Source organism: Eleutherodactylus coqui, chromosome 2 (assembly GCF_035609145.1).
Source record: "Eleutherodactylus coqui strain aEleCoq1 chromosome 2, aEleCoq1.hap1, whole genome shotgun sequence".
Lineage (NCBI taxonomy): Eukaryota > Metazoa > Chordata > Amphibia > Anura > Eleutherodactylidae > Eleutherodactylus > Eleutherodactylus coqui.
This window is the reverse complement of record NC_089838.1, coordinates 68808374-68836295: the sequence shown is the minus strand read 5'-3', so window position 1 is coordinate 68836295 and position 27922 is coordinate 68808374. Positions and strand designations below refer to the sequence as shown.

The 27922-nt window shown below is 47.6% G+C and overlaps 2 protein-coding genes across 2 annotated transcripts in view; one reads left to right on the top strand and one right to left on the bottom strand.

The window, feature by feature from the left end:
- The window catches only part of KCNMB1 (potassium calcium-activated channel subfamily M regulatory beta subunit 1), a 43162-nt gene extending 42760 nt beyond the window's left edge, over window positions 1-402 (bottom strand). The window contains exon 1 of the mRNA XM_066591090.1: window positions 267-402. The gene's annotated coding sequence lies outside the window, so the exon portion shown is untranslated. The remainder of the gene's footprint in view (window positions 1-266) is intronic.
- KCNIP1 (potassium voltage-gated channel interacting protein 1) overlaps window positions 1-27922 on the top strand; it is a 342826-nt gene that overhangs the window by 112291 nt on the left and 202613 nt on the right. The window lies entirely within an intron of this gene.

The following is a 27922-nucleotide window of genomic DNA, read 5'->3' as shown; positions in this document are numbered from 1 at the left end:
TTATAGTTACGTATACAATAACTAGATTTTAACTAGTGACAAGTTATATTATTATCATAACTTATTTACTAGTGTCATATGTACCTTGACACTGTAAAATGTGATATAAAACAGCTGAATACATAAACAAAACACGATAAATATACAAACATTAATGGATACAACAAATGAAAACATGATTTTAGCAAACATACAATAACTTAAACTGCCTAAAGATGTGTTTCCCTTATATCATTGTAAGGCATCACTCCATAAATGATACTTACAATGTGTAGTAATGCTTCGTTCTGTAGTTTCTTGCGATTCTCCTCACTTTTCCATATTCCAGTAAAGAAATAGTGAATTAGTGTCCAGAGAAGAAACACAGCTCCATACACAGGATGGCTATTCTTGGCTGGCTTTACTCTGCTTCCATTAATCACAACAATTAAACTCATCTTTTGGCCATAAATGGTAAGGAATGAATCTCTCTTATGCCTCAACCTCCGCTCCCAAGAATTAATGTTAAGCAGCTAAACTGCCATTAAAGACTAAAAAAAAATGTTTATATAGTAAAATGCAGAACCTTTATGGTCTCTGGTGCACTTACTACACAACATAACTATCAACAGTCACTTACTGGATACATTGTATATGTCATCGTGCAGCTATGACATCTACAGTTTCCACAATTTATATTATTTTGTATCTTTTAAAGTTCTGTAAACTTCTAGCAAATTGTTAAAACTTTGTAATCCTTCAATACTCCTACGTGAAGGTATGAAGCTGAGACTGAGCTGAGGAAATGTTCAAATCTTGATGATAATGAGGAAAGTCATGCACCAGTCATGGGATGATGTATGGAAATAAAGTGCAGAGGAAGGAAGACGAAGGGAGAAAGCTAGCTGATAATTAGAAGGAGACGCCACTGACTGTCACTATTAGAACAGGTGTTGACAAGAGCGCTACGGTCTCCCAAGACATATATACGCTGTAGCCAGGAGTATTGATTTCACTGGTAATCGAGATGCTACTGGTGCTACCGAGTAGAAATGGAACAACGTAGATCACATCACAACAGTTTTCTATCTTGTACGTGTAGCTGGGATACAATCATTTACCAAGATTTATTTGCTTGTTCATTAATAAAATATCCACTGAGATTTCCACTGTATTGTCTTTCTTAATCCTGCTTCAAATTGAGCAGTTTTATTTAGTAACCATTACTTTGTTTCTGAACTTCATACTTTTGATGTTTTTTTGCAGGATGACATTGTATTGAAATGCAGTAAAAAAAAATGCTGACCATTGCTGGCCAGATACTGTATATGCCAGAGGACATTGTTTTGGCATATAAGGGAAGATGGTGTGAACGGAGTCTAATATGTACAGATGTAGCAATTGTTAACATGACTGCAGCATTGTGATAACTCGATTTACAGCATTGTAGCACATTGACGTTATCATAAGACTTAAATGTTAAGGTAATGTTTACTACATCTATGTATCTCAAATCTGGTACAATGAAGCTGTAGGCAAAGGGGGAAATTTAATAGGACTGTAATTTTAATACAATTAGTATTTGATATTTTATTAGTCTTAATAGAATTTCCCCCAGTGGTGAATGCACATAATACATGAAGAGGCACACGTCTCTTCATATATTAGGTGTATCTTGCCACCTCCATGCGCCTGCACTGAAATGTACGACAGTTTCAACCTGGCGAACATTTCTGCTATCATTTATGTCAATTTCTGGCATAAATTATAAATAAAAGTATAGGTCAAGAGCAGGCATGCCCCTTTCCAACAAGTCCCACCCACTTAAAAAAGTGTCGAGGGCAGAAAAAAAGTTAAAGGCACTAATTTTTACATACATTTTTGCACAAAACTGCTATTTTTTAACATAAGTATCTGGTACAAAAGCTTTCATTAATGTCGCCCATAGTCTCCACCTGCTTCAATTCTTTGGGTGTGTTCACACCTGTGTTTTAGTGCAGTTTTACGTAAATCATAGCAAGAAAATGTGCTTAACCCCTCAATGACCACCCCATTGCCTTTTTACATCCTAGCTAAATGGGCTTTAATCCTTTAATCCTCTGGGGATTAAAGCCACATGGGCTGTAGATATGACAGCTCCATGCTGTCAGTTCCTGGAGGCAACTGACAACCTGGAACTGTCATGGGGGTGCCACAGGGAGCCCCCCCACCAGCATCCGGCAATACAATTGTCGCTATCCAATGGATGCTCAGAAGGCTGGGAGCCCTGGCAAATTTGAAATCCCCTGGCTAATGAAGGTAGCCAGGAGGCAGTAGGTGTCACCGGGGATCACGGCGATCATGGAAAAGTGAAAAAAAAAGTTTAATAAAGTTTAAGTTTCACCTCCCCTCATGGATCCAATCCATGAGGGGAGGTCAAAATATTCCCCCCTATCCTCCATGATGTCCCGCACTGATTTGCACCTGCTGCGGGCTTCTGCACATACACCAGTAAATTTAAAATTCCCCTGCACCGAGCTGTATGCAGTTCTCAATCACATGATCACTGTTATCTATTGGATTTCATCTCTCCTTAAGGATCGTATCCCGGATTGGTCCCCTGATGGGATCTTTATCTGTGGACCTTACCCCAGCTTTGGTGCATGCGCCCGTCAGCAAAAGTCAAGGATTGCCCACGAAATTTAAAATCTTCCTGCTCCTTGCTTCCAAAGGTAGCCAAGAGCATGGAGAAGTCACGGGGGGCTGCGGTATGCGGTTACTGATTATGCAATGGATAATAATTAGAGATGAGCAAACGTACTCGTCCGAGCTTGATGCTCATTTGAGTATTAGGGTGTTTGAGATGCTTGTTACTCGAGACGAGCACCACGCGATGTTCCGGTTACTTTCACTTTCATCTCTGAGACATTAGCGTGCTTTTCTGGCCAATAGAAAGACATGGAAGGCATTACAACTTCCTCCTGCGACGTTCCAGCCCTATACCACCCCCCTGCAGTGAGTGGCTGGGGAGATCAGGTGACACCCGAGTATTAAAATCTGCCCCTCCCGCGGCTCGCCACAGATGCATTCTGACATAGATCAGGGACAGTGCTGCTGATGCTGCTGCTGCTATAGGGAGAGCGTTAGGAGTTATTTTAGGCTTGAAGAACCCCAACGGTCCTTCTTAGGGCCACATCTGACCGTGTGCAGTACTGTTGAGGCTGCTGCGAGCAGTGTTGCACTTTTTTTTTTTTTTTTGTATATCGGGCGTGCAGAGCATTGTGTCCTCAGTCTGCAGTCATTGTACAGAGTATAGGGCCAGTACTGGTGAGGCAGGGACAGTGGGAAAGGTGAAAGAGATATACTGTCTATATAGGCAGTGGGCTTTTTCAAACAAATTTGGGAATAATACTATCTTTGGGCTGCCTGTGACCGTCTTGAGTGTACTGCGTCTCTGCTGGGGGTAGTAGTCCTAATTATCACGCAGCTAAGTGTTACAGCAGGCTTGCGCAAAATTGTTTCCTGGCTCTGCGTTGCCCGTTACATCACCGCCGTCATCCCATCCAGAGGGAAACAGTCTGCTGTAATTTTACATAGTATAGGGCCAGTACTGGTGAGGCAGGGACAGTGGGAAAGGTGAAAGAGATATACTGTCTATATAGGCAGTGGGCTTTTTCAAACAAATTTGGGAAAAATACTATCTTTGGGCTGCCTGTGACCGTCTTGAGTGTACTGCGTCTCTGCTGGGGGTAGAAGTCCTAATTAATATGCGGCTAAGTGTTACAGCAGGCTTGCGCAAAATTGTTTCCTGGCTCTGCGTTGCCCATTACATCACCGCCGTCATCCCGTCCAGAGGGAAACAGTCTGCAGTAATTTTACATAGTATAGGGCCAGTACTGGTGAGGCAGGGACAGTGGGAAAGGTGAAAGAGATATACTGTCTATATAGGCAGTGGGCTTTTTCAAACAAATTTGGGAAAAATACTATCTTTGGGCTGCCTGTGACCATCTTGAGTGTACTGCGTCTCTGCTGGGGGTAGTAGTCCTAATTATTACGCAGCTAAGTGTTACAGCAGGCTTGCGCAAAATTGTTTCCTGGCTCTGCGTTGCCCGTTACATCACCGCCGTCATCCCGTCCAGAGCGAAACAGTATATATATATACGCGGCCTACAGTATCTGTCTGCTGTCTCAGCTCAGCCTTTAAAAAAATAGAAGCAAAATACTTAAGGCCTACTAGTGGCCTTTGGACACTTGACTGCTTCTGTGCTGTGAATTCCACTAGCTCAGTCATACGCACCTACGTCTCACTACAGGCTTGCGCAAAATTCTTTCCTGGCTCTGCTGTGCGTTCCGTAAGCGAAGTCAGCCTCCAACCATTTAATTACAGCGTTCTGTTTCCTCACTACTGGTAATACACCATGCTGAGGGGTAGGGGTAGGTCTAGAGGACGTGGACGCAGGCGAGGACGCGGAGGCCCAAATCAGGGTGTGGGCACAGGCCGAGCTCCTGATCCAGGTGTATCGCAGCCGACTGCTGCGGGATTAGGAGAGAGGCACGTTTCTGGCGTCCCCAGTTTAATCTCACAATTAATGGGTCCACGCGGTAGACCTTTATTAGAAAATGAGCAGTGTGAGCAGGTCCTGTCGTGGATGGCAGAAAGTGCATCCAGCAATCTATCGACCACCCAGAGTTCTACGCCGTCCACTGCTGCAACTCTGAATCTTCTGGCTGCTGCTCCTCCTTCCTACAAGTCTCCTCACTCCATTACAATGACACATTCTGAGGAGCAGGCAGACTCCCAGGAACTGTTCTCGGGCCCCTGCCCAGAATGGGCAGCAATGGTTCCTCTCCCACCGGAGGAGTTTGTCGTGACCGATGCCCAACCTTTGGAAAGTTCCCGGGGTCCGGGGGATGAGGCTGGGGACTTCCGGCAACTGTCTCAAGAGCTTACAGTGGGTGAGGAGGAGGACGACGATGAGACACAGTTGTCTATCACTCAGGTAGTAGTAATTGCAGTAAGTCCGAGGGATGAGCGCACAGAGGATTCAGAGGAAGAGCAGCAGGACGATGAGGTGACTGACCCTACCTGGTTTGCTAAGCCTACTGAGGACAGGTCTTCAGAGGGGGAGGCAAGTGCAGCAGCAGGACAGGTTGGAAGAGGAAGTGCGGTGGCCAGGGGTAGAGGCAGGGCCAGACCGAATAATCCACCAACTGTTTCCCAAAGCGCCCCCTCGCGCCATGTCACCCTGCAGAGGCCGAGGTGCTCAAAGGTGTGGCAGTTTTTCACTGAGAGTGCAGACGACCGACGAACTGTGGTGTGCAACCTTTGTCGCGCAAAGATCAGCCGTGGAGCCTCCACCACCAGCATGCGCAGACATATGATGGCCAAGCACCCCACAAGGTGGGACGAAGGCTGTTCATCGCCTCCGGTTTGCACCACTGCCTCTCCCCCTGTGCCCCAACCTGCCACTGAGATCCAACCCCCCTCTCAGGACACAGGCACTACCGTCTCCCGGCCTGCACCCACACCCTCACCTCCGCTGTCCTCGGCCCCATTCAGCAATGTCTCTCAGCGCACCATCCAGCCGTTGCTAGCGCAAGTGTTTGAGCGCAAGCGCAAGTACGCAGCCACGCACCCGCACGCTCAAGCGTTAAACGTGCACATAGCCAAATTGATCAGCCTGGAGATGCTGCCGTATAGGCTTGTGGAAACGGAGGCTTGAAAAAACATGATGGCGGCGGCCCCGCGCTACTCGGTTCCCAGTCGCCACTACTTTTCCCGATGTGCCGTCCCAGCCCTGCACGACCACGTCTCCCGCAACATTGTACATGCCCTCACCAATGCGGTTACTGCCAAGGTCCACTTAACAACGGACACGTGGACAAGCACAGGCGGGCAGGGCCACTATATCTCCCTGACGGCACATTGGGTGAATTTAGTGGAGGCTTGGACAGAGTCAGAGCCTGGGACCGCTCACGTCCTACCCACCCCCAGAATTGCGGGCCCCAGCTCGGTGCTGGTATCTGCGGCGGTGTATGCTTCCTCCACTAAACCACCCTCCTCCTCCTCCTACGCAATCTCTGTCTCGCAATCAAGATGTGTCAGCAGCAGCACGTCGCCAGCAGTCGGTGTCACGTGGCGTGGCAGCACAGCGGTGGCCAAGCGTCAGCAGGCCGTGCTGAAACTACTCAGCTTAGGAGAGAAGAGGCACATGGCCCACGAACTGCTGCAGGGTCTGACAGAGCAGACCGACCGCTGGCTTTCGCCGCTGAGCCTCCAACCGGGCATGGTCGTGTGTGACAACGGCCGTAACCTGGTGGCGGCTCTGCAGCTCGGCAGCCTCACGCATGTGCCATGCCTGGCCCACGTCTTTAATTTGGTGGTTCAGTGCTTTCTGAAAAGCTACCCACGCTTGTCAGACCTGCTCGGAAAGGTGTGCCGGCTCAGCGCACATTTCCGCAAGTCCAAGACGGACGCTGCCACCCTGCGCACCCTGCAACATCGGTTTAATCTGCCAGTGCACCGACTGCTGTACGACGTGCCCACACGGTGGAACTCTATGCTCCACATGTTGGCCAGGCTCTATGAGCAGCGTAGAGCTATAGTGGAAAACCAACTCCAACATGGGCGGCGTAGTGGGAGTCAGCCTCCTCAATTCTTTACAGAAGAGTGGGCCTGGTTGGCAGACATCTGCCAGGTCCTTGGAAACTTTGAGGAGTCTACCCAGGTGGTGAGCGGCGATGCTGCAATCATTAGCGTCACCATTCCTCTGCTATGCCTCTTGAGAAGTTCCCTGCAAAGCATAAAGGCAGACGCTTTGCGCTCGGATACGGAGGCGGGGGAAAACAGTATGTTGCTGGATAGTCAGAGCACCCTCATGTCTATATCTCAGCGCGTTGAGGAGGAGGAGGAGGGGGAGGAGCATGAGGAGGAGGGGGAGGAGCATGAGGAGGAGGGGGAAGAGACAGCTTGGCCCACTGCTGAGGGTACCCATGCTGCTTGCCTGTCATCCTTTCAGCGTGTATGGCCTGAGGAGGAGGAGGAGGAGGATCCTGAAAGTGATCTTCCTAGTGAGGACAGCCATGTGTTGCGTACAGGTACCCTGGCACACATGGCTGACTTCATGTTAGGATGCCTTTCTCGTGACCCTCGCGTTACACGCATTCTGGCCACTACGGATTACTGGGTGTACACACTACTCGACCCACGGTATAAGGAGAACCTTTCCACTCTCATACCCGAAAAGGAAAGGGGTTCGAGAGTGATGCTATACCACAGGACCCTGGCGGACAAACTGATGGTAAAATTCCCATCCGACAGCGCTAGTGGCAGAAGGCGCAGTTCCGAGGGCCAGGTAGCAGGGGAGGTGCGGAGATCAGGCAGCATGTACATGCACAGGCAGGGGAACACTATCCAAGGCCTTTGACAGCTTTATGGCTCCCCAGCAAGACTGTGTCACTGCTCCCCAGTCAAGGCTGAGTCGGCAGGAGCACTGTAAAAGGATGGTGAGGGAGTACGTAGCCGATCGCACGACCATCCTCCGTGACGCCTCTGCCCCCTACAACTACTGGGTGTCGAAGCTGGATTCGTGGCCTGAACTCGCGCTGTATGCCCTGGAGGTGCTTGCTTGTCCTGCGGCTAGCGTCTTCTCAGAGAGGGTGTTTAGTGCGGCTGGGGGAATCATTACGGATAAGCGTACCCGCCTGTCAACCGACAGTGCCGACAGGCTTACACTCATCAAGATAAACAAAGCCTGGATTTCCCCAGAGTTCTCTTCTCCACCAGCGGACAGCAGCGATACCTAAACTATACGTAGGCTGCACCCGCGGATGGAAGCATCGTTCTCTATCACCATAAAAAATGGGGACCTTTTAGCTTCATCAATCTATGTATTATATTCATCCTCCTCCTCCTGCTCCTCCTCCTGAAACCTCACGTAATCACGCCGAACGGGCAATTTTTCTTAGGCCCACAAGGCTCGGTCATATAACTTTTGTAAACAATGCTTATACGTTTCAATTCTCAATTCAATAAAGTGTTGAAACTTGCACCTGAACCACTTTTTATTTTAACTGGGCTGCCTACAGGCCTAGTTACAAATTAAGCCACATTAACCAAAGCGATTAATGGGTTTCACCCGCCCTCTTGGTTGGGCATGGGCAATTTTTCTGAAGTACATTTGTACTGTTGGTACACCAATTTTTTTGGCCCTCGCCTACATTGTAATCCTAGTAATTTTTAGCCCACCTGCATTAAAGCTGACGTTACCTCAGCTGTGCTGGGCACTGCAATGGGATATATTTATGTACCGCCGGTGGGTTCCAGGGAGCCACCCATGCTGTCGGTCCACACGGAGTTGTAACTGCATGTGTACACTTCTAAAGAACCCCAGTCTGACTGGGGCATGCAGTGTGGGCCGAAGCCCACCTGCATTAAACCTGACGTTACCTCAGCTGTGATGGGAACTGCAATGGGATATATTTATGTACCGCCGGTGGGTTCCAGGGAGCCACCCATGCTGTGGGTCCACAGGGACTTCACATTAGGAATTTGTACCTGCCAGTGTCTATGTATTAAAAACCCCGGTCTGACTGGGGAATGCAGTGTGGGCCGAAGACCACCTGCATTTAATCGGACGTACCTCAGCTGTGCTGGGCAATGCAATGGGATATATTTATGTACCGCCGGTGGCTTCCTGGGACCCACCCATGCTGTTGGTCCACACGGAGTTGTAACTCCATGTGTCCACTTCTAAAGAACCCCAGTCAGACTGGGGCATGCAGTGTGGGCCGAAGACCACCTGCATTTAATCGGACGTTACCTCAGCTGTGATGGGCAATGCAATGGGATATATTTATGTACCGCCGGTGTCTTCCTGGAACCCACCCATGCTGTCGGTCCACACGGAGTTATAACTCCATGTGTCCACTTCTAAAGAACCCCAGTCTGACTGGGGCATGCAGTGTGGGCCGAAGCCCACCTGCATTAAACCTGACGTTACCTCAGCTGTGATGGGAACTGCAATGGGATATATTTATGTACCGCCGGTGGGTTCCAGGGAGCCACCCATGCTGTGGGTCCACAGGGACTTCACATTAGGAATTTGTACCTGCCAGTGTCTATGTATTAAAAACCCCGGTCTGACTGGGGAATGCAGTGTGGGCCGAAGACCACCTGCATTTAATCGGACGTACCTCAGCTGTGCTGGGCAATGCAATGGGATATATTTATGTACCGCCGGTGGCTTCCTGGGACCCACCCATGCTGTTGGTCCACACGGAGTTGTAACTCCATGTGTCCACTTCTAAAGAACCCCAGTCAGACTGGGGCATGCAGTGTGGGCCGAAGACCACCTGCATTTAATCGGACGTTACCTCAGCTGTGATGGGCAATGCAATGGGATATATTTATGTACCGCCGGTGTCTTCCTGGAACCCACCCATGCTGTCGGTCCACACGGAGTTATAACTCCATGTGTCCACTTCTAAAGAACCCCAGTCTGACTGGGGCATGCAGTGTGGGCCGAAGCCCACCTGCATTAAACCTGACGTTACCTCAGCTGTGATGGGCAATTCAATGGGATATATTTATGTACCACCGGTGTCTTCCTGGGACCCACCCATGCTGTCGGTCCACACGGAGTTGTAACTCCATGTGTCCACTTCTAAAGAACCCCAGTCAGACTGGGGCATGCAGTGTGGGCCGAAGACCACCTGCATTTAATCGGACATTACCTCAGCTGTGATGGTCAATGCAATGGGATATATTTATGTACCGCCGGTGGCTTCCTGGGACCCACCGATGCTGTCGGTCCACACGGAGTTGTAACTCCATGTGTCCACTTCTAAAGAACCCCAGTCTGACTGGGGCATGCAGTGTGGGCCGAAGCCCACCTGCATTAAACCTGACGTTACCTCAGCTGTGATGGGAACTGCAATGGGATATATTTATGTACCGCCGGTGGGTTCCAGGGAGCCACCCATGCTGTGGGTCCACAGGGACTTCACATTAGGGATTTGTACCTGCCAGTGTCTATGTATTAAAAACCCCGGTATGACTGGGGAATGCAGTGTGGGCCGAAGACCACCTGCATTTAATCGGACGTACCTTAGCTGTGCTGGGCACTGCAATGGGATGTATTTATGTACCGCCGGTGGCTTCCTGGCACCCACCCATGCTGTCGGTCCACACGGAGTTGTAACTCCATGTGTCCACTTCTAAAGAACCCCAGTCTGACTGGGGCATGCAGTGTGGGCCGAAGCCCACCTGCATTAAACCTGACGTTACCTCAGCTGTGATGGGCACTGCAATGGGATATATTTATGTACCGCCGGTGGGTTCCAGGGAGCCACCCATGCTGTGGGTCCACAGGGACTTCACATTAGGGATTTGTACCTGCCAGTGTCTATGTATTAAAAACCCCGGTCAGACTGGGGCATGCAGACACCTTGACAGAATGAATAGTGTGTGGCACATGGGTTCCCCATTGCTATGCCCACGTTTGCAGCTCCTGATGGAGGTGGCACAGGATTGGATTTCTCCTTGCTTCTGTACAGCATTATGGGCTATCGCCCCTTTTAAAGAGGGTCGCTGCCTGGCCGTGCCAACCCTCTGCAGTGTGTGCCTGCGGTTCCTCCTCATGGCAGACACACTTATAAATAGACATGAGGGTGGTGTGGCTATGAGGCCAGCGTGTGGCATGAGGGCAGCTGAAGGCTGCGCAGGGACACTTTGGTGTGCGCTGTGGACACTGGGTCGTGCGGGGGGGTTGGGCAGCATGTAACCCAGGAGAAGTGGCTGCGGAGTGTCATGCAGGTGTCGGGGGTTAGCCTGTTCAAACAGACTGGTCAGTGATGTTGTCCGGTTCCAAATTGACCTAGGTAGGAGTGCTCCTTTGAGAGGCAAAGCATTGAGCCATACACAGTATATGGTTAAAGCAATGAACTCTGAGTTTATTATTTGCATCGTCTTGGTTTTTATAGCCAGCCCCTCTCGCAGGATGGGACTTATGGTTAAACAGGGAAAAACTCGTGATTTCACATTTGACAATAAACTTATGACTTAACATTTGACTTAGACTTGTGATATATGACTTAGACAAACAAATTTTTCTTTAAAGAACTGATGACTCTGTGGTCAAGCCATTTCTTGCTAAACTTATGAACATCTGCTCTGGTGACCTTCCTGATTCCATTTAGGTCAGATGTAGAGCTGAAGAAGACAGGAAACCACAGGTCTGTTCCTCAAAACAGTCATGAGTTCTCTTTCACACATAAAATATCGCAGTTCATACTTTATCTTCAAATGGATTTGTTAAGCAACATATATTAATTTCTTTTAGCCCCTATCATTCCCCCATTTTGGACATCAGGAAGACACACGCAGGGTCCAGTTCTATTTTGAAAAGTCATAGTCGAGGTAGGTCCTATTGGTCGACTAGTCCCTATAAGGCGTCTCTAGTATAATTTATAAACCGCTGCTAATTATAATAAACATAATTAATCCAATCAACGTTTATTTACCATAATGACCAGGAAAATGGACTCGAATCTAGGTTTAACTTGGTCTCTATTTTTTTTTTAAACTCGTCAGGTACCCCCCTTGGCTATCCTATGACGTCAATGTACACGTGTAGATCAAAACTACCACCAGGGGTCTCTCTTCTCGCTCTAGTATGATGTTACAATACTAGTAGCGTGCACAGGTACGCACGGCGTGGGACTCCCTAATCTTCACCCACACCAATGTCCCTCCTGGAGATAGTCCTAATGGTGAACACGTCCAGGTCGCCTCACCCTGACCCTACACTACCTAGTGACAAGACTGGAAGGAACTGCCGTATGTTCTGCGTAGCTAAGTAGAGTGGGTGGTCCTTCACAGTTGCTATCCAGTCCTTCTACCTCCCTCTTTTGTCTTTTGGTGAGTTGTGGGCTGTTAGGTTTTTGGTTCATTAGTATACTTAATCTAGCTAGGGAGCAGGGACCTCCGGTCAGGTTAGCTGGAATATATGTGTAAGTCAGGTTACCGCAGGACAGGACCCAGCCTAATGGTAATTTGACGTGCCTAAAATAGCTGGGGCTTCGGACTGTGTGGTTACAAAGCATAGGAGTCTGTACCTTTCTACATTGCTCGACTGTGCGATTACAGAGTCTCTGGGAATCACTAGTCACCCTGGTTCTCTGCGCACAACCTCCCATATGTTCTTTATTACACGTGAAGTTATAGCATACCTCAGCCGGAGCGACATTCCTGACCCGGAAACGAGTCATATTTGACCAAAGTGTATGTTCGACCGCATCACAATGGGGACAATATTCATATACATTAAGAAAGGTATTTTCCTGAACAACATTGCTCTCCTCCACATCACTATCGTTATGCACTATTGAATATATATCGCGAAGTGTCTTTATTGGAGTGGGGATAGACAGTAAGCAAGTCCGTAAAATATCTTCCCCACTCCGAAGGTTGGGCATGCACATGTGGGAGATATTCAGTACGTCTTTTGCAAGGTATTCCCACATGTTGGGGTGTCCTTCCGCCCAAACAGTCCATCTTCTTCTTACGTCGACAGTTGGTGAGGAATTGTCCCGAAAAGAGAGTAGTCCAAGAAGACAAAGTGCTGGTGTCCAGGTTGCCATCCCCCTCCCCCACCCTGGGTTGGGCTTACTCTCCACCCCCCTCGTGGTGCTGAGGCGTTGGAACTTTCTTGCAGTGTGAGGCATGGATCCAAGTGGGTTTGCCTTCTAGCTTGACCGAGGTGGGAGTGGTTAACAGTACTTGGTATGGTCCGTCAAAGCGAGGTTCCAAAGTCTTTCTGACGTGTCTTTTTACCACCACCCAATCTCCAGGTTGCAGAGAGTGGGATCCTTCCAAACTATCAGGGTCTGGAATAGAAGAGAAAACTAGGTCGTGTGTTATTTTTAGCTTTTGGCATAAGTCCTGCACAAAGGAAGTAACTTTATCATGACCCAGGGATAGAGCTTGTGGGTGATACAGTCCTAGCCTGGGCACGGAGCCAAAGAGAATCTCATAAGGAGACAGTCCTGTTTTCCTATTTGGCGTGGTCCGTACTGAGTAGAGGGCCAGAGGTAGGCACTCGGGCCAAGGTTTTCCTGTTTCAACCATGGCTTTCTGTATCTTAAGTTTGAGGGTGCCATTGAGTCTTTCCACTTTTCCGGAGCTTTGTGGATGATAGGGGGTGTGAAACGCCTGCTCTACTCCTAAGGCGGACATGACTTCCTTCATTACCTCACCAGTGAAGTGAGTACCACGGTCGCTCTCAATGGTCTCTGGTACCCCAAATCTGCACACTAACTCTGACACAAGTTTTTTTGCAGTGGCCTGGGCAGTGGCCTTCGGGACCGCGTAGGCCTCAGCCCACCCGGAAAAGAGGTCAACGCATACCAGGACATACTCGTACCTTCCTGACCTGGGCAGCTGGATGTAATCTATCTGCAGTCTCTGGAAGGGGTACAAAGGTCGCGGAGTGCACTTCCGAGGGGTCTTTACTACTTGACCGGGGTTGTGTAGTGCACAGATTTCACAAGCCTTGACATATGCCTTTGCCATCCTGTCAAATCCCAGAGCGTACCACATTTTCTCCACCAGGGCTACCATGGCATTACGAGAAGCGTGCACCTTTCCATGAGCCAAAAGGGCCATACTAGGATAGGCAGCCGCAGGTAAACACATACGGGAACCCATTATCCAACCTTCATTTCCTTTTACTGCCCCTGCACTTGCCCAGCGCTCCTGCTCTTGCCCTGAGGGGAGTAGGTCCACCTCCTTCTGTGGTGGGACAGAGGGAGTCTGGTCCTTGGCAGGGGGATCAGGATCCTCCTCCGCTGGGCAGGACCTGGTCTGAACTCTGCACACGGGTGTCCTCCAGTCCAGCAGGGCTGCAGCCTTAGCTGCTCCGTCTGCCTTCTCATTGCCTCTGCTTTCCAAGGAGTCCCCTTGGGTGTGTGCTTTTACCTTTATTATGGCTACCTGCTTTGGGAGCATGATAGCTGACATTAAACTACTTACTGCCTCACCATTCTTTATCGGTCTGCCTTGAGCTGTTAGGAAGCTCCGCGCGCGCCAAATCGGCCCATAGTCATGCGCAACGCCAAACGCATACCTGGAGTCCGTATAGATATTAGCAGTGACTCCCCGGGCTAATTTGCAGGCCTCGGTCAGAGCGCACAGCTCCGCTTCCTGTGCTGACATATGTGGGGGCAAGGCGCGGCCTATCAGTACTTCATTCATTGATACTACAGCAAACCCTGTCACAAATCTGCCCATCTCATTCTGGTATCGTGATCCATCCACAAACATTTCAAGGTGGGGGTTTAGGAGAGGTTTATCAGTGACATGTGCGAACCCAGCTGTCTCCTGCTCCATGAGTGCTGCACAGTCGTGCTGGTGTTCTGCGTCAAAGGCCTCCTCCTCATCAGTCAGGTAATTCGCGAAAAGCTGGTCCCCTGTACTTACTCCCCCATTTGAATCAGTGTCACTTAATGGCAGTAAGGTGGCCGGATTCAAAGTTGTGCAACGTTGAAATGAGACATTGGATGAAGAGTGTACTGCAAGTTCCATTTTGATCTGTCTAGCAAGAGACAGATGTCTACGGCTCACCTGTGTCAGAATTCCATGTACGTCATGGGGCGTGAGGACCACAAGAGGGTAGTCTAGGACCACCTCAGAAGCTTTCTCAAGTAGTGCTTGTACGGCCAGAACTGCTCTTACACAGGAGAGTGAACCCCTGGCTACTGCGTCAAGATGTGCACTGTAGTATGCTACAGGGCGCTTTTTGTCACCATGCTCTTGTGTGAGGACGGCAGTAGCATGTCCCGCCATCTCAGTCACGAACATCTGGAAGGGTTTATCATAGTCTGGCAGACCCAGTGCTGGAGCACTGGTAATCTGTATTTTCAGCTGATGGAAAGCTGACTCGGCTTCCGGGGTCAAAGCAAATTGCTTCGAACTTAGGCAGTCGTACAGAGGCTGCATGGTCATGGAGGCAGAGCGAATCCACGGCCGTCAATATGAAACTAACCCCAGAAATGTCCGCAACTGAGCATGGGAGGTAGGGAGTGCCATGTCCTCCACCACCTTGGTACGTTCTGGCGTGAGGTGTTTCGTACCAGGACCTAGGCAGTGACCAAGGAACACAACATGAGATTTGCAAAACTGTAATTTGTCTTTACTGGCTTTACACCCGCCGTCTGCAAGAAAACAAAGGAGGCTGAGTGAGGTCGCAACGCAGGCAGGTCTGTCCGGTGCACAGAGTAGGAGATCATCAACATACTGAAGCAGGGCCACACCCGTTGGGACCGTCCATGCATCAAGTACAAGCATCATACATCGGGTGAATTGATTTGGGCTGTTTTGTGCCCCTTGTGGTAGGACAGTCCAGCAGTACTGTTTTCCTCGGAACGTGAAGGCAAACAGGTACTGGCAATCGGGGTGTAGGGGGACTGACATGAATGCATTGGCAAGATCGACCAGAGTGTACCAACAGGTTCCGGAGGGTATGGTGGACAACAGAGTGTAGGGATTGGGAACCAGAGGTGTCTCTAGGATGGTCACCTTATTGATTTCTCTTAGATCGTGAACCATCCGGTAGGTATCAGGTTCGCCTTTCTTGCCTTTCTTTTTAACCGGGAAGAGTGGCGTGTTAGCGGGTGAGACGCAAGGTTTTAAAGCATTCAAGGCACATAACTCTGTAATAGTGGAGGCTATTGCATCTTCCTGTGCCATGGCTAGGGGATACTGGCGGATCATGGGGGCTTTTTCCCCATCTTTGAGATATACCATGACTGGGGGTACGTGGAGATGCCCCAAGTCTGTCTTCCCTTTTGCCCATAGGGTCTCTGGTACTGCTGAGAGAACCTGTGTATCTTCTGGGGTCAACACATATACAGTACAAGAAGGAGGCGGAGTGACCAAGTCTGCTGCCATGAGACAGAATACCTGGTGGTCGGCCGCGGAGGTACTGACATGAGCCTCACCGGAAGGATGGAGCTGAATGCAGCACCCCAGGGGTCCCATCACATCGGTTCCCATGATGCAATCCCCAGCGGGTGACACCAGGAAGCGAGTGAGGACTCGTGACCCTTGAAAGGAGACTTCTATGGGTTCGGTCTCACGCATGGGTGTTGGTTCACCGGACACTCCAACGGCTATGGCTATGGAGTCTGAGAGGGGAATACTAAGGTCATTGACTTGTGAGGTACTGACACATGATTTAGTGGCCCCTGTGTCAATTAAAAAGGGCACCTCCTTCCCCTGGATTTTTAGAGGCTGAAAAATTTGTGGTCCACATGTGTCAATAACTATAAGGGACACGGGGGAAGGAGTGCCAGACCTTCATTGGTAATTGGTATACCCGTTGTTTCCCTGTGGGCGGGATGATGTGGTATTGGCCGTACTTCCCTGTTGCCCCCTTTCGTCTGACATGTTCTGTCTAGGGCGTTTAGGGGCCCTACAATTACGGGCCAAGTGTTCAGTCTTCCCGCAGTTATAACACTTACGGGTCTCCCGCCTGGGGTCTGTAAGTCCGGCTGCGTCCCCCTCCATGGTGTAATGTTTAACCAGAACACCCTTTGCGTGGTCTTCTGTGTCCATGACAAATCTTACAGCTTTCTTATATAGATCACGCGGTTTGGCCTGTCGCCAATCGGGGGTACATGCTTTAACGCGGTCGGACAGGCGCTTATCTATTCCTTGCATAAAGGCTTCACAAAAAGCAGCATTACGTATGGCTTTTGGACAATCATACAAACCCAGATCTCTGCCTACTTCCTCTAAACGGCCAAAGTAACATTCAATAGATTCGCCCTTGTTCTGTCTACACTGGGTTAGGGCTGTACGTCTCTCTTGGGCTTTATCCTTAAACCAGGCCTTAACCTTGTCCACATATTGAGTACCACTAAGTAATGTCTGGGGGTCATCTGGGCGTTCTTCAAGACCACAAAATTGAGTAATACTATTGTAAAGGTCCAGAGGACATTTTACATTCATAAGACATTCCATGTCTGTCCAAGTGGCAGAGTAGTTTTTCTGTATGACTTCCAACTTTCTATGGAAAGCTGCTGGCTCTGTCTGGGGATCGGGCAGTTGCTGACACAGTGCCATCTGGTCTTTGGCGCTCCAGGGTCGCCATGTAGTGACTGTAGACCCGGGAGTTGGTCTATGTGCGTCCGTGGGTCTGTCATTAGAAGACGATGGTCCGCCGGTGTCCTCTTGTCTGACCGTGCCCAATGGTTGACTCGGTCTGTTTGTTTCTCTATAATGGGTAGTGGAGGTTGTAACGGGGAACAAGGGAACCGGTTGTCTACACTGGTCCCTGGGATGTGGAGTCCCACATACCGTACAGAGTTCTCTAAAACAGGCATTCTGTTGACCACAACGTGGACAATCCCAAGCCGGACCTCTATTTACTTCAGGGCCTGGGGATCCTGATTGAGGGCTGTAGGGAGGTGTATCCATCTGGGCAGTAGCCTCTGGATACGTAGGAGGCAGGGGCGGTAAATTGGGATACAGAGAATTAAAGGGATTATTTGGAGACATTGGTGGAGCGGCCGGGATGACAGGAGGGGCTAATGGAACCGTAGGGGTTTCCATGGGAACGTCTATTGGTGGCCGGGCCATAGGACAATAAACTAAAATGCCCTCGCTTCGGGACTCGGAGTCCCAGTGTTCGTCTTCTGCTGTTTTAGAGCAGTCCAGGATGGCCTTCATGCCCTTTTCCAAACCCTTATTTCTTATTTCCTTTCTATGCTTATCCTCATATTGTGACCAAAATTCATAATTGAATGTTCCCGCCTTCTTGAGGCCTATACGTTTGTAAACTTTATAGGCTTGTCTGCAAATGTCCTCCCCTTCTCTATCTTTAATTATTTCAATAGGAGTCTGATATGTCTTAGATTGTTCAGACCCCATGTTTGACCACTTCCAACTATTCTTCACTAAGTATACAGGACGTATATTTCACACAGTAAACTAAGATAATCACTGAGATTATCTGGGAACACACAGTTCCCTGTCCCGGAATAGATTTACAGAACTAAAACGTGGTCAACTTCAAACACTAGGATTCAGGGGAGACCAGACTTCGCCTCTTAGGGAACTTTTAGTAATATTATAACAGATTCAGAGTAACAATATGACTGCCAGAAATGAGACTATAACAATAACAATTATTTCAATCTCCAATACAGACAACATGACTCTTTAAGTCCCAATGAGTGAGTTCTTCCGTCTAGGACAGTTAAATGAACTTATTCACTCTAAAATATGGACGGGGCAGAAAATATAGGAAACAGGCAACAACTAACCTCTAGTCCGTTAGAGACACACAGATCTAAAGAATCCAGACTGTATAATAGTAAGACAAGCTCTTACCTTTACACCGGTGTTTTCAGTCTGGGGTCTCAGGATCCAGTATCCACGTCAACGGGCCAGGAGTTTGTTTCAGTCTACTGGTTGCGATGTCCCGTAAAGATAAGCCCCGCCCCCTAGTTGGGCGCCAAAAACTGTCGGGGGTTAGCCTGTTCAAACAGACTGGTCAGTGATGTTGTCCGGTTCCAAATTGACCTAGGTAGGAGCGCTCCTTTGAGAGGCAAAGCATTGAGCCATACACAGTATATGGTTAAAGCAATGAACTCTGAGTTTATTATTTGCATCGTCTTGGCTTTTATAGCCAGCCCCTCTCGCAGGATGGGACTTGTGGTTAAACAGGGAAAAACTCGTGATTTCACATTTGACAATAAACTTATGACTTAACATTTGACTTAGACTTGTGATATATGACTTAGACAAACATATTTTTCTTTAAAGAACTGATGACTCTCTGTGGTCAAGCCATTTCTTGCTAAACTTATGAACATCTGCTCTGGTGACCTTCCTGATTCCATTTAGGTCAGACGTAGAGCTGAAGAAGACAGGAAACCACAGGTCTGTTCCTCAAAACAGTCATGAGTTCTCTTTCACACATAAAATATTGCAGTTCATACTTTATCTTCAAATGGATTTGTTAAGCAACATATATTAATTTCTTTTAGCCCCTATCACAGGCAGTGATTGTGCTTTGTTGGAGGTAGTGTGGTGCTTAGCTAAGGCATGCCTTGCTAATGAGGGTTTTTCAGAAGTAAAAATTGTTGGGGGGGCGCACTCTTGCCACTATTGTGGCTTAATAGTGGGACCTGGGAACTTGAGATGCAGCCCAACATGTAGCCCCTTGCCTGCCCTATCCGTTGCTGTGTCGTTCCCATCACTTTCTTGAATTGCCCAGATTTTTACAAATGAAAACCTTAGCGAGCATCGGCGATATACAAAAATGCTTGAGTCGCCCATTGACTTCAATGGGGTTTGTTACTCGAAACGAGCCCTCGAGCATCGCGAAAATTTTGTCTCGAGTAACGAGCACCCGAGCATTTTGGTGCTCGCTCATCTCTAATAATAATAATAATAATTTTTATTTGTATAGCGCCAACATATTCCGTAGCGCTTACATAGACAGGGGGAATACAGAAAGACAAAAAATACAAAAATTACAGAACCAGGGTTACATAGTAATCAGTTGATGGAAACAATAGGGGTGAGGGTCCCTATTGTATAGAGCTTGCATACTACAAGTAATAGGGTGATACAGAAGGTAAAGGGCTGGAGATATGCCTGGTATGGAAAGGTGGAGAGTGAGTGATGCTATACACATAGACAATGATCAGACATTTAGCTGTGTGACGACAGAATCGTTATGACTGCAGGAGTGATTTATGATGGCTAGCAGAGATTGCAGTCAATAGGTCAGAGAGCAATGTTATCAGGCGGAGTATAGAGGGGTTTGTTTAGGGTATGCAGTATACCTCCCTGAAGAGGTAAGTTTTTAGAGCACGCCTGAAATTCTGCGAGTCCTGGATTGCCCGGGTAGCCTTTGGTAGTGCGTTCCAGAGGCCCAGTGCTGCTCTGGAGAAGTCTTGGAGGCGGTGAGAAGTTCGAATTAGAGGGGTGCGCAGTCTAGTTTCGTTAGCAGAGCCCGGGCTGGGTGATGGATTGAGATGAGGGAGGCAATATAGGGGGGTGCTGTGCTGTGGAGGGATTTGTGGATGAAGGTAGTAAGTTTAAATTAAATTCTGTATTTAACGGGCAGCCAGTGCAGTGACTGGCACAGGGCAGAGGCGTCCGAGTAGCGTCTGGACAGGAAGATGAGCCTGGCTGCCGCATTCAGGATGGATTGGAGAGGCTAGAGTCTGGTGCAGGGGAGGCCGATCAGGAACGAGTTGCAATAATCGAGCCGTGAGTGGATGAGAGCAACAATAAGCGTTTTTAGCGTGTCTACAGTGAAAAAGAACACATTCTTGAGATGTTCTTGAGGTGCAGCTGACATGTTCAGGCAAGAGATTGGATGTAGGGGGTAAATGATAGATCAGAGTCGAATATGACCCCAAGGCAGCAGGCATGCTGTCTGGGAGTTATGGTGGCGCCACACACTGAGATTGAGATGTCAGGATGAGGTCAGTTAGTGGAGGGTGGAAATACCAATAAGTCTGTTTTAGAGAGGTTTAGTTTTAGGTAGAGAGAGGACATAGTGTTTGAGACAGCGGACAGACAGTCGGTGATGTTTTGGAGGAAAGGTGCAGAGATGTCACGCGAAGAGGTGTATAGCTGGGTGTCGTCAGCGTAGAGGTGGTATTGGAGGCCAAATCTCCTGATGGTTTGTCCAATAGGGGCTGTGTAGATAGAGAAAAGGAGGGGGCCGAGGACTGAGCCCTGGGGGACCCCAACAGCAAGGGGAAGACGAGGAGAGGTAGAGCCAGCAAAGGAGACGCTGAAAGAGTGGTCAGACAGGTAGGAGTAGAACCAGGAGAGCGCAGTGTCTTTTAGGCCAATGGAGCGTAGCATACTGAGGAGGAGTTTGTGGTCAACAGTGTCAAATGCTGTGGAGAGGTCAAGGAGAATCAGTAGCGAGTAATCGCCCCTCGATTTGGCTGTCAGTAGATCATTGGATACCCTTGTAAGGCCGCCTGCACACAGGTGGAAATCCAGCGGCGGGATTTCCGCTGCTCAAAGCCTGCATAGTAGTGCATTACAATACGCACTCCTATGCAGACGGACGCGGTTTGGCCACGCGAAATGTCGCGCGGCAAATAAACCGCGGCATGTCCTATTTTTGTGTGGGGCTCGCAGAGCCTCGCACAGAAACGTCACTCACCCGTCCGCCGGCTGCGGTCTGCGCATGAAAGAGCCGGGGCCGCCGGGCGCGGCTGAGTACGTGCTCGTCTCTGCAGGCGCTCGGGTCGGGTCTTGCGGCGAGAATTCTCGCCGCCGGATCCGACCCGCTCGTTTGCAGGCGGCCTTAGGGCAGTTTCTGTCGAGTGTTGGGGTTGGAAGCCAGACGGTAGGGTGTTGAGGAGAGAGTTCTCTGATAAATAGCTTACAAGGCGGGAGTAAACTAGGCGTTCTAGTAGTTTGGAGATGAAGAGGAGATTAGAGATGGGTCGGTAGTTAGCAGCATCAGTCACGTCAAGAGTCGAAGTAGACTTGTTTGGCATAGTGGAGGGTGAGGCGTAGGTTTGCGACAGGGTTGCCACGTTCTACATCGGATAGCTTGGGTCATGGGGGGGCGCCCCTTCATCGAGGGCATGTTTGAGAGCAGTGTTGTAGTGAGCGGCAGCCGCACCCACCCTCCCTCCAGACCAGTGACAGTGCGACACTCCCCTCCTCCTTCCCAGACTAGTGACATGTGGCGACACCTGCACCCCCCGCTCCCCCCGACCAGTGACAGCGCGGCACCCACCCCTTCCCAGACCAGTGACATGTGCCAACACCCTCCCACCCTCCCCCCAGACCAGTGACAGCACAAACCCCCCCCCCCCCCCCACTTCCCAGACCAGTGAAATGCCGGCACCCGCAAGCCCCGGCCCCCCATCCCCTCCGAGACTGGTGACAGCACGACACTCACCCCCCCCACCCCCACGACCAGTGACACGCCTATGCCTGCACCCCCCCCCCCTTCCCAAAACCAGTAACATACCCAGCAGCTGAGGACGGTCCGCCGGGGGGAGCTACTCCTCTTCTTCTGCGGGAGCCAGGTCGTAAAGCCATTGCCATGGAGTGAGAAGACAGTGCATCCGCCTGCACCAGGCACGTTCACAAGGACCCAACCAGCCGGCAAGAGCTACTGCACATGTACAACTATTGGATGAAGAGACATCGCTGGAATAGTCGGATCCAAGTACAACAGAGAGGTAACTATGGGGGTGGGGGGGAGGGGTGCACCTGATCAGGTATTTATAAATCTTCTGTTTGGCATATTTACAAAGCACACATTATATTGCAAAGTGCTTTGTAATGGCCATACAGAAGTATATAGATCCAAACCGCACGGTGGGACAACCTCTTTAAGGTTCCTATAGGTACGGTAGGTAGGTGGGTCTGGAGAGATGTTAGGGAGCATGACAGAGAAAGAGAGGAGGTTATGATCTGAGAGCAGGAGAGGGGAGTTAGTGAAGTTGGAAGCAGAGACGGAAGAAGACTAGATCAAGAGTGTTTCCATCCCTGTGAGTGGGAGAGGCTGTGAGTTGAGAGAGACCAAGGGAGGAGGTGAGCAAAAGAAGGAGTCAGGGGAGGGTATGCATGGGCTAGCAGTTGGGCTTTGGGATTTTATTAGTGAATCAGGTAGGGGATGATAGTTAGGAGCAGTGAAGGGTAGGCCAGGATTGGGAGAAATATTCCCAGCTGCTAGTAGCAGCAAGATAGCAGGGGGGAGCAGATGGTTAGGAGATTTATGAGGGCGACTATTATGTTTGTTAGTGGCATTAGGGGGTTTGAGGCTAAGAAAGAAGGTAAAGAGTGAATACGAGCTGTGCATAGGTGAGGAAAGGAGAGAGGGGCTAATGTGAATAGAGTGTTCCAGAGGTTGGCACTTGAAAAAAGTTCTGAAACTGAGAGCAAGGATGAGAAAAGAGGTGACAGCATTAGCGATAGCTTTGAAGTGTAAAGCATTAAGGCAGAGTTTGTAGCCTACCTGTCTCCTACCCTGTCAAACTGCCATGGTCAAACTGCATCACACTTCATCCAGCACATATTCGCGTTGCATAGTACATGCCTACACTGATATTATAGTGAAAGTTAAAGGTACAACTAGGAAACAGCTGGGAGTGTCTAATCAGGTTCCAATTGACTAGCCAGCTGACTCTGAGCAATGGGACCTGGAATTTATTCAGTTGTGCCCTGAAATCCAGTGGGCGTTTCCTCCATTTCAGGCCTAGCCATGTGTCCTATAAGCAGACTCGGGCTATAATGGGTATGTTTCTGAATACAGGACAAACAGGGGTATCCATTTTGGGGTGCAATTCTTCATTCCTACATGTACTGTACAAAAAAAAAACTGTTTTTAAAATGACACAATTGCCAAAAAAATGAAAATCACAATTTTTTCACTCTGCTTTGCTAAGATTCATTCAAAACTTTGAGGACAAAATATGCATTACACCCCTAGATGAATTCGTTAAGGGGTCTAGTTTTCAAGATAAAGTAATTTGTGGGGGTTCTATATTGTTTTGGCCGCTCAAGGGCTCTACAAGTGTGCTATGGGGCCTAAAACACCTTCAACCAAAATGTCTGTTCTGAAAGCCACCGGCTCCTTTCATTTTGGGTCCCATTGTGCAGCCAGACGTAAGATTAGGGCCACAACGAAAATGTTTCTGAACTCAGGACAAACAGGGGTATTCATTTTAGGGTGTAAGTCTTGGGAGAAATGGAGATTTTTGTCAAGTTCAGGGATTACAGTAGTTCGGGCCACTAAAAATATAGGGGTAATGATTGACTAGTTAAATTTGTATTATAGACTGGAAGAAGGTGTGGTGCAAGGGTGTGGTCAAATTATTTCATAGTGAAGAAATGAAAATCCATTGGGTTTGGGAGCTTTCCCTAATTTTATTACTAATTTTATTACTTCTACTACTACTTTTATGACTTGCTTCATTTTCTACAATATAACTGGGGTGTTCAATTTAGTAACTTGTGATGAAGAAAGACCAGGAATGGCTATTGAATTTAAAAAAGAAGCAATGTGAGATAGATCTTGGACTGTCTGGGAGTAAAGTGACTGATAACCCTGGAAGATATTATAAATGGTATCAAGGTTAAAAGTAGTAGTGCCAATAGGGGTGGATAAATTATAGACAGAGTTGATTCTCTCTTATAAACTTAATTTGTCTGCAGTAACCTGTCAGCCTTATTGGCAAATTTAAAGTAGGTGGCTGTAGTCCAACGTAGAACAAAATCTACTTTATGGGCCAGAAGTGCATTCAGTTGTGTCTTTTGTGGTGTTGTTTATTCGAGATTTCCAGCATCAAAAGACGTCTTTCCAAAGCCTGCTGTGCCTAGCATCATTCTTTCGTCTTTTCTGATTCTATATGTATTAGGTGCCCCATATCAAAAGCCTTATAGGCTAACCAAAGTGACATAGGGCTAGTATCACTGATATTACGGCTCAGGCACTAGGGTCGAGCCTCAGGTGTAGCAGTCACAGGTCTGCAGAGTAGTCAGGTGGAAAGCCAGCAGTCTTGGTTTGCAGTACAATTGATGAGGCGGGTAACGTGGTCAGGAGGGAAGTCAGAAATCATTATCGTGGAGTCTTGTAGCAATAGCAAGCAAAAGAGGAGCTGGATCAATAACTGTGGAGCAGAATAATCTCGCACTGAGGGAATGGCAGGCTCAGGACCAGGATGCAGGGACTAGATAACTGTGATCAGGAACATGGCTGAGAGGTATGCAGGGAAGTGTCCACAAGCTGGATAGCTCAGTAGTGAGAGCCACTGGCTGGAGAGCAAAAGGTTCTGGGTTCCAGTACTGACAGCTGATTTTTTTTCATTAGAGAAATCAGATAGTAGATTAATTATTTCTTTTTTAATAATAGGGTCCAAAAGAAGGGATTTGTTTAGTCACCAGGGGTAAGACGCTAGTTTTGAGGGCCCCATGATTGGAGAGGTTAAAAGCATATCATGATCTGACCAGGAGCAAGTGATATGAGTAAAGGCTGTAAGTGCATAATCATTTCTCAAATAAGTATGGCATGCAATTGAATAGTATGAATAATTAAGAGTAGAGAAATTCAGTTTCCACCAGGGATCAGCCAGAAGATTAGTGTTTAAGTTCTTCTCTACCAATAAGGGTTGAGCTTTAAACAGTCTATAAGGACCAACATGTGTACGGTCAAGTGTAGGGTTGAGGACAATGTTAAAATTCCCTAGCCATAAAATCTGAGATATAGAGTCTTGTATTTTTGCAATGAATATCATATATTGTAGGAATAGGGTTTTCATGGGGCATATAAGAATTCGTGAAGTTTATCATATAAATTGCCCTTTAGAATTATGTAGCTACCCCGTGTATCAATGTCTACTGAGTCCACTTGAATTGAAAGAATGTTACATAATAGTATTATCACCCCTCTGTGCTTTTTAGGAACAGTTGCTAATTAAAAATGTTCACTGTAGGTGAAAGTATCTGGGATAAGAAGTTGAGGAAAAGTGGGATTTTTGTAGACACAGAATATCCCGCTAATGTTTTATGTATGTCAAAAAGGCCCTTTAATCATGGGATAGAAAAAGCATCATTTTGACCATATTTGGGATTGCTAAAGCATAGTTTAATTCTACCCATAAAAGGTATTAAAGATTTTAAACTATATTTTCCAATTGCATAATCGGCCACCTGTATAACTGGGTGCAGCAGTGTAAAAGAAAGGGTTAATGGGATAACACTTATAACAAAAATCTAATATTTCAGAACATTAGTCCAAGAACCAAAAAACTGTTGGAAGCAGAGATGAGGGTAGCTTAACATACTGCAGACCAACTTATTTGAGGGGGCAGTAGTCATGTCTTCCTGCCACAGTATCTTGCTAAAGTGACATGAAACATTAAACGTTGTGTTTTTTAGTGTAGTAATTTTTAGTGCATATCAACAAAAAGCCAGAAGAACATAAAGAACATGAGTTACAAGTTGGGCCGCTGAGTGGGGACTGAATAAAGTATGTAGACATCTGTCTAGAGGCAACTCAAATATTCTAGAGGTACAATTGAGACCTCTACATCATAACTGAGGAACATATAAGAGATAATATTTGTTTTTAACAAGAAACAAAACCTTAACATCACCAACAATGCTTCACTCAGCGTCTGACCCTATACTTAAGGTAAAGGATACTTACTTCATAGTCCCATAGGCAGGGGCGTAACTATAGGGGATGTAGGAGATGCGGTTACCACTAAAAAGTCCAAACCAAAGGAAGAAAAACAGCCGAGTATAACGAACATCATTACTACAAGTTATCCACCTCCCACCCTTAAATCCCTATCATCAAGCGAATGCAGCGAGGAACAGACAGAAAGGAGAAAAATAAATACATTTTTTTTAAAAAGAATATAAGAGAAAACATTAAAAAGGTAGATATAAATACACATGTATATAATGTGTACTACATGTATACACAATTTCCAAGCTTCCAAATTGTGTAAAAATTAAATCAATTAAATTTGATTAAAGGCTAAAACAGACTGGCGCATGCGCAAATACGCTCGGCGCTGCAGAGGGTATTAGCACATGAACCAGGTAAAAAAAAAATTCTTATTACCATCCAAATTTTGCACTACTGTGCACCGATGAAAAAAAAAAGCAGTAACATGGGTCCTGCCCTATCTTTCTCACGCATAGAAAAGCTTGAAATCAATTGCTTTGTTTTGTCATAAAAATCACGGCCTCAAAACATGAGAAAAACACGGCCATCTGAAGAAGCCCTAAGGGTGTATTCACACTCACGATTGCACAGAAATCACATGCAAAAAAACCCCAGTGTCTTTAATGGGTTAATTTACATGAGCGATCTTTTGTTAACACTGATATTACAAGAACAAAAAAATCACACCATGTCCAATTTTAGGCAATTCTGTTCAAGAATCACCCATTATTTCATATGGGAGCCAAAAAATCTCGCGTTAAACTTGCATATAAATGCGATTTTTAGTTTTTACTTTTGTAACAACATGCGATTTTCACGCGCATTAAAAACATATGTGCAATGAAGACTATTCATACAGGAAGAGCAGAGTGATGCCCAGAATAGCAAGAGGGCGGCTGACCCGGGTAACCGGCCGAACAAAATCGCTCACCATTAGCAACAGCAGCTCATCTGTGAATCTCTGCTTCACTCCCCACCTTTGGTTACTCTGTTCTTCTCATCATCTCTTCTGCTAGAGATAGGCTTTACTTGACAGCAGTGGTTGACAAACTAGAAGGAAGAGAAGCCAATAGTGGCCAGCACTTTAGGGGGATTTTTCTGCACACTTTTGCTAGTTACCACATTATCACAAGTTGTCTCAAAGTGAAGGGACCATTTAAGTAATTATCAAGCTACAATAATCTTCTGACAAGTTATAGATACTATGGGAACTCAGAACGTCAGGAAGTCCTGCACCCTTACAAGGGTACTGGCCCCAGGCTAAAATTTGCCAGCCAGCCCCAACCCTTGGGGCAATTTTCCAGCTTCTTCTTTGCTAACAATGCAGTCCCTCTTTGGAAAAAAGGTCCTACATGTTATCAGTACCCAGTAGCAAAAAGGATGTTGTAGCTAAAGCTGGGGCCCCTCTCTCCAGAAACCTCATAGCAGTTTCATGGTCTGCCTCTATGGTACGCATGTCCACCAATTTCTAGGATCAAGGGGCTGTGTGTATGGATACAGTACTCAAATCCAATTGTGGTATTGTATTGCTCCAATGTGTCTAAAATAAAACATCCTTTTTGACTTTTGACTTTTGTCTAGAGGTCTTCTTTCAACCTATGTGTCCCGATGCTAACAGACTACACACAAAGCTGCAGTAATCCTTTCCAGATGCCTCTTTTCCACAGTCTGTAGGTTGCCAAAGGTCAGATAGAAATGACCGTCAATTGTAAACTCTACCTTAGTCC